This window comes from Dioscorea cayenensis, chromosome 7, assembly GCF_009730915.1.
Source record: "Dioscorea cayenensis subsp. rotundata cultivar TDr96_F1 chromosome 7, TDr96_F1_v2_PseudoChromosome.rev07_lg8_w22 25.fasta, whole genome shotgun sequence".
NCBI lineage: Eukaryota > Viridiplantae > Streptophyta > Magnoliopsida > Dioscoreales > Dioscoreaceae > Dioscorea > Dioscorea cayenensis.
This window is the reverse complement of record NC_052477.1, coordinates 10614887-10621792: the sequence shown is the minus strand read 5'-3', so window position 1 is coordinate 10621792 and position 6906 is coordinate 10614887.

Genomic DNA, 6906 nt, shown 5'->3' with positions numbered 1-6906 from the left:
AATATGTGTGTTTTTATGTTACTTTTATGTAGGTAGGGCTGTGAGGCCGAGTATGAAGGAAATAGGCCAATGTGGATCACAATGCACCGATTTTGGAGGAAATCTTGCTAAGGTTCAAACGCGAAGACATAGGTCGATGTGAGATGCTAGAATGTGTGCCAACCTCCTCGTATTCGAGTTGGCACATCCATTTGGAGGGGCACAGAGGCAGTCACACTCGAGCATTCCGACTTATGCACATAGAACAAGAGTTTCACCAACGTGTACACCATTGAAGAAGCAAGTGATCCACGACGTGAACGTGTGCCCGTTTGTGTTACCCCGATGAAAGTATGGAATTGGGAAGCTATTCAGGTCGAATACTGTAGCAGAGCACTGCAGCAACATTATAGTATGTACTGTAGCAGCACTGTTCACAGCCGGCCGAGAAACCAGAGAAACAGAGAATCCACACGGGCGTGTGGAAATTATCCACGCCCATGTGGAAATTCCGCACGGGCGCGTGGAGCATCCACGCCCGTGTAGTCGCCCGATTCCAGCCCTATTTAAAGCCGATTCAGCCCCGATTTTGGTATTCTTTTCTCCATCTTTTCCCCAACTTGAGGGAGGGCTTCGGCTAGGGGTTTTCGAGGGGTATTGGCTGAGGTTTTTGGAGAGGTTCTACGGCTCCGACATCGCGTCGTTTGGAAGAAGGTTATTGGGAGAGCTTTCGTCGGCACCGATCCGGGCGAGGTGTATCCTAGGCCGGACAAAAGGATCCCTTGCGACGAGTAGAGGACTCTCCACAAGACCATCGACACTGACCATCGAGGGGGTTTCTTTATGGATTCATTGCTTTTTACATTCTATTTCTTTGATTGTAATTAGCTCCATGGAGAGCTAAACCCCTAGTGGGTACTCGGGTATTGTGAACCCTAGGATGTATTTGTTTCTTTGAACCTCTTTATTATGCTTTCAATAAATTGATGTTTATTGTGAGTTCCAACCTTGAATGCTTCATTGTATGAATATTTCCCGTAGAGTGACACTAGGGTTGAGAGTTCTTGTTGGTAACCTTGCGAGTGAGTGACACACCACAAGCGTTAGACAAAAGCTAGGTTGGAGAGGGTTGAGAGGGATGAGTCGAGAGGTACATTAGCGTCCCCTTTCCCCTCCGGTGTGATAGATTCTACCTCCGCTCCTCGAGTTCTTTGCGGCCATAATAGAGTGAGTGGTCTAAGGGATGAACTTCGGCTGGGGGGCTTAGTTGCGCGTGCAACGGAGTGAAGCGTTAAGGTGATCTTAGTATCTAGGGCTCAATTGTGGTTAGGGACCTTTCACCTGGACCAAAGAGTTAGGTCTATAATTAGGAAGAGATTTATCACTTGGAATCCCTAGAGCTCATTGCAACTCTATGCGAGTGCGAGGTGTTGAGATTGTTCGATTTCTCCTCCGGGACATGTATAGAGTTAGGTATAGTTGACCTTAGATATGAGACTATGTAATTAAGGATTTCCACGACTCACCATTGCATTGATTAGGAGGCATAATAGAGGGTTCTTGCACTTGAAACAATTATCCTAGGCGGAGCATTGTCCGGGTACCCCATCTCTATCGATTGCCTCACCCTTCTTCTTTACTTTTGCTCTCTTTCTTGTTGCTTTTATTGTTGAGAATTGAATCATTTTCACACTCCTTATCATTGATCTTTCACATAGCTAAGAATCGAATTAAGTATTTTTTTCCCCACTCCCTGTGGATTCGACACCCGCTCACCCGGGATTATTACTTCGACAAACCCGTGCACTTGCGGGATATACGTAAGGGGACCTTGTCAAATGCCTTGAAGTGTAAAAAGGAAGCAAAGATGGGCTATAGAGACATAATGTTGGGAGTTCTTGTTCAATTCAAGGACCAAGACACGAGAGGAGTTCATAAACGTGGAGATGTGTGCCAACTTTCAAGAAGATTCAAGTCAATTCACTAGTTGGAAGGGCATAAAGGCAGCCACATCTTCATGTTCCTTCTCTTTGTGAAGATTACAAGACCTCTCAAAGATACGTCGATGAAGAAAAGTTTTATAGCCTACCACATGGATGTGTGCCCGGACATATGGCCTCAAGAGAAGAGTGTTCAGATCAAGTTTTGGGAAAAGTACTGTAGCAATAGCAATGCAACAAAATTACTGTTCACGCGCCCGTGACAAGTACCCCTTGCTTATATCCCGCAAGTGCACGGGTTTGTCGAAGTAATAATATCTTGTGAGCGGGGTCGAATCCACAGGGAGTAGGGAATGAAAATACTTAATTTGGTTCTTAGCTATGTGGAAGATCAATAATGATTGGTGTGAAATTGATTCAATTCTCAATAATAAAAGAAACAAGTGAGAGAGCAAGAATAAAGAAAAGGGTAAGGCAATCGATAAAGATGGGGTACTCGGATGATCCTTCACCTTGGAAAATCGTTTCAAGTGCAAGAACTCTCTATTATGCTTCCTAATCGATGCAATGGTGAGTCGTGGAAATCCTTACATACATAGTCCCAAATCTAAGGTCAACTATGCCTAACTCTATTCATGCCCCGGAGGAGAGATTAAGTAACCTCTCAACCTTGTACTCGAATAAAGTTGCAATGGGCTCTAGGGATTCCAAGTGATAAATCGCTTCCTAATTATAGACCTAACCCTTTGGTCCAGGTGGAAGGTCCCTAGCCACAATTAATCCCTAGATACTAAGATCCCCTCAATGCTTCACTCCATTGCACGCGCAACTAGGCCCCAGCGGAGATTCATCCCTTAGACCATTCACTCTATTATGGCCGCAAAGAACTCAAGGAACGGAGGTAGAATCTATCATGTCGGAGGGGAAAGGGGACGCTCCTGTACCTCTCGACTCACCCTCTCAACCCTCTCCAACCTAGCTTTGTCTAACGCTCGTGGTGTGTCACTCACTCACAAGGTTACCAACAAGAACTCTCAACCCTAGTGTCACTCTATGGGAAATGTTCATACAATCAAGCATTCAAGGTTGGAACTCACAATAAACATCAATTTATTGAAAGCATAATAAAGAAGTTCGAAACGAGTACATCCTAGGGTTCACAATCACCCAAGTACCCACTAGGGGTTTAGCTCTCCATGGAGCTAAGTACAATCAAAGAAATTGAATGTAAAAGCAATGAATCCATAAAGAAACCCTCGATGGTCGTGTCGATGGTCTTGTGGAAAGTCCTCTACTCGTCGTCCATGGATTCCTTCGTCCGGTATAGGATACGCCTCGATCGAAGCTCCCCTACCAACCTTCTTCCTAATGGAATCACGATGTCGGAGCCATAGAACTTCTCCAAAAACCTTGCCCAAGCCCAAACCCCTCTAAGTTGGGAAAAAAAGATGGAGAAAAGAATCTTTGAAATCGTGGCTGAAATCGGCTTTTAAATAGAGCTGGAATCGGTGACTGCAGCTGGCATGTATGATGTCACACACACTGTGGAATTTCCACACGGCGTGGATAATTTCCACACGCCCGTGTGGATTCTCTCGTTTCTCGATTTCTCGGCCGGGCTGCTACGAGTACTTTGGTACAATACTCGCCTGAAATCATGCCGATTTCCATACTTTTCATTGGGGTAACACAAAGCGGGCATACGCTTTACGTCGTGAATCACTTGCTTCTTCAATGATGTACACGTTTGTGGATCTCTTGTTCTTATATGCATAAATCAGAATGCTCGAGTGTGACTTCCTTTGTGCCCCTCCAAATGAATGTGCTCACTGGAATACGAGGAGGTTGGCACGCACTCTAGCATCTTACACCTGACCTATGTCTTCGCGTTTGAAACTTAGCAAGATCTCCTCCAAAATAGGTGCATTATGATCCACGTTGGCCTATTTCCTTCATACTCGGCCTCACAACCCTACCTGCATAAAAGTAACATAAAAACACACATATTAATGTAAAAACCTGAGAAAAGTAATGCTCAACATAAGGAATGAACGCTTCGCATTCATATCGCACAAGCACTTATCAGCCCGCGTGAAAATTCCTGCATCCCACGTGGCCACGTGGAAAATCCACACGGGCGTGGGGGCACGTGACAGACGCGGTCTAAGGCCTATAAATAGTCGTTTTGCCCTATTCTTTCTCATCTTTTGTGCGGCTCTTGAGGGGTGAGACGGCTAGGGTTTGGAGAGGAGGTCTTTGTGGCTTTGGAGGTGCTTCATTACCAACTTTGATCGATTCTTCCTCTGTCATAGCATCAAGGAAGCCACCGGTGAACCTAGCTTCGGATTGGGTCCTTCAAGACGTCGAAGCTCTCCATCAAGGCCATCAATTCATATATAAGGGGGTTTATTTCTATGGTTTTAATGTACTTTCATTCATTGATGGTGTGTTTTGTATGTTGCTCCATGGAGAGCTAAAACCCTAGAGGGTATTTGGGCTTGTGAACCCTAGGATTCTCATCTTTCGTGGATTTGCTTAGTGTTTCTATTTAATCCGAGTTTGATTAAGTTTTAATCTTGATTGTCTAATGCTTGCTTGCCTTATTGATCTTTTGGTTATTTGGTTTGCATGATTTGTTACCTTGGTGAGAGAGAAGTCTCCATTAGGGTTAGAACCTCAAGATTGAAGAGGGTTGAGAGGGTGAGTCATGAGATAGAGAGCATCCCATTTCCCCTCCGATTGGTGTATTCTATCTCCGTTCCCTAAGCTCTATGCAACCATATTTGGTGTGAGGCGTGAGATTGAGAGATTTCTCCGCCGAGACCTTGTAGGGGGTTAGGATCCTTCGCCGGGAATTAGGGTTGGATCAATCTTTAGGAATCGGATACACCTCTTGGAATCCCTAGAGTGCTTTGCGGTCATATGTTGTGTGAGGTTTGATATTGAGTGATTTCTCCACCGGGACCTCGTAGGGGACTAGTATTGGTGATTGGTGATCGAGAGGCCGGATCCAATTATATTTGGATATCCATGACTTAACTTACTCTTCATAGAAACACTTTGCTTATCCGGTACCTAATACCTGAATCCTAGGGAGAGCATTGCCCGAATACCCCACTTTTACTGATTGAGATCTCCATCCATTTCACCCTTGCATATTCTTCTCCGGTATTCATTTCTTCACACATTAGATCACCACACCTTTCCATTTATCATTAGGCTAGAAAGCAGAGAAGAAGTTAGTACTAGTAGCCCTGTTTCCTGTGGATTCGACTACCCACTCACCAGGGTAATTATTACTTCGACACCCGTGCACTTGAGGTTTACACGCATATTCGGACGCGTGTCAACAAGACTTCCTTTGAATTTGAGCTTAAACCCATCATAAACTGATCAAACCTCTTAGTCAATGCCTTAATATTTGTGACCAGTGCAGTGTTATCATTCATTTCATAAATGCCTGCAGCTCTTTGTGGTTTCTGCCTTGTACTCCAATAACATTCATTGTTTGCCATGTCTTCAATCAATTTCTTGGCATCTTTGGGATATTTACAGCTCAAGGAACCCCTTGCCGCAGCATCAATGAGTTGTCAAGTTTGGTAATTCAAACCATTGCATAGCATTTGTACTCTCATCCAAGAAGAGAAACCATGGTGCGGGGCATTTCTTTAAAAGGTTTTTGAACCTTTCATGGGCCTCAAATAGTGTTTTTGAATCACTTTGCCTAAAAGCATAAATTTCTTGTCTCAATTTGGCTGCCTTGCTTGGCGCAAAATACCTAGCAAAGAACTTCTCCACCACACCATTTCTTTCCACGTAGTGATAGATCCGAGGACTAAGGAAATGAGCCATCTATACACTGCTCCTCTCAAACTGAATGGGAATAATCTCAATTTGATGGCATCATCTGAGACTGAGTTGATCTTGAAGATGGAGCAAATCTAGAGGAAGCTGGATAAATGAGCATGGGGGTATTCATTAGCTAACCCATCAAATTATATTGAATTCTGAATCATCCCAATTGTGTTTGATTTAATTTTAAAGTTTTTTGTTGGTACTGTCGGGGCTTGCACACTGAAATTCCTTGCTAGTAAACTGTGGACTCTCATAATCTAATAGTGTCCTTCTTTGCTCAGCCATCTAATAATGACTTGTTGTCTTGAACTCTCTACTCCTTCCCTTAACCTTTAACGCAAGGTCCTCTCAATCTCGTTGTCGGTCTCTACCAAGTTTGCTTGACTTGAATGTATCATAATATAGGTACCTTGTACAATATTTAAAACCAACAATTAAGATATGAAAATGGAGCAAGGAAAAGGAAATGAAAGTAAAGAAATAAAGATATATGTACAACAAAAACAAACAAAAACAAAAGAAGCAAATAAAAGAAACAGTGGCAAAATCAACAAGTTCCAAGTTTTCGAAGTATTCCTCGTGAGTCCTTGGCAATGGTGCCAAAAAATTGATTGATCCACAAAGTGCACGAGTCATCACGTAATAACCCCTCGCGCAAGCACAAGAGGATCGTATTCCTTGGGCCCCAAGATCTACTATTACTTCTCCCTAGACGACACTATATAGTCTACCCAATATAAGTTTAAAAGAAACTAAGAAAACTAACAAAAGGCAAAATTATAAACATTTGGACTAAGGTACACCACATAAACACATTAAGGAAGCAATTAACAATGAAAGAGCGAGGATCCCCTAGGGACTACTAAAGCTAAAAAGATGCTAGAATTACCCAAGCAATGGTAGTTTTGGGCCAAGAGGCATCCAAAAGTAGGTTACCCTAATGGTCACGGCAATTAACCCCTATTCCTATTGATAAGTGCTTGTGTATTAGAAATACGAAGTATTCTTTTCTTACGATGAGCATTACTTTTATCAGGTTTTAGCACTAATACATGTGTATTTGTGTTCTTTTGCGCATGTAGGGTTGTGAAGCTATGTTTTGAGAGAAGAAGCCAAAAGTAGATCGTAAATG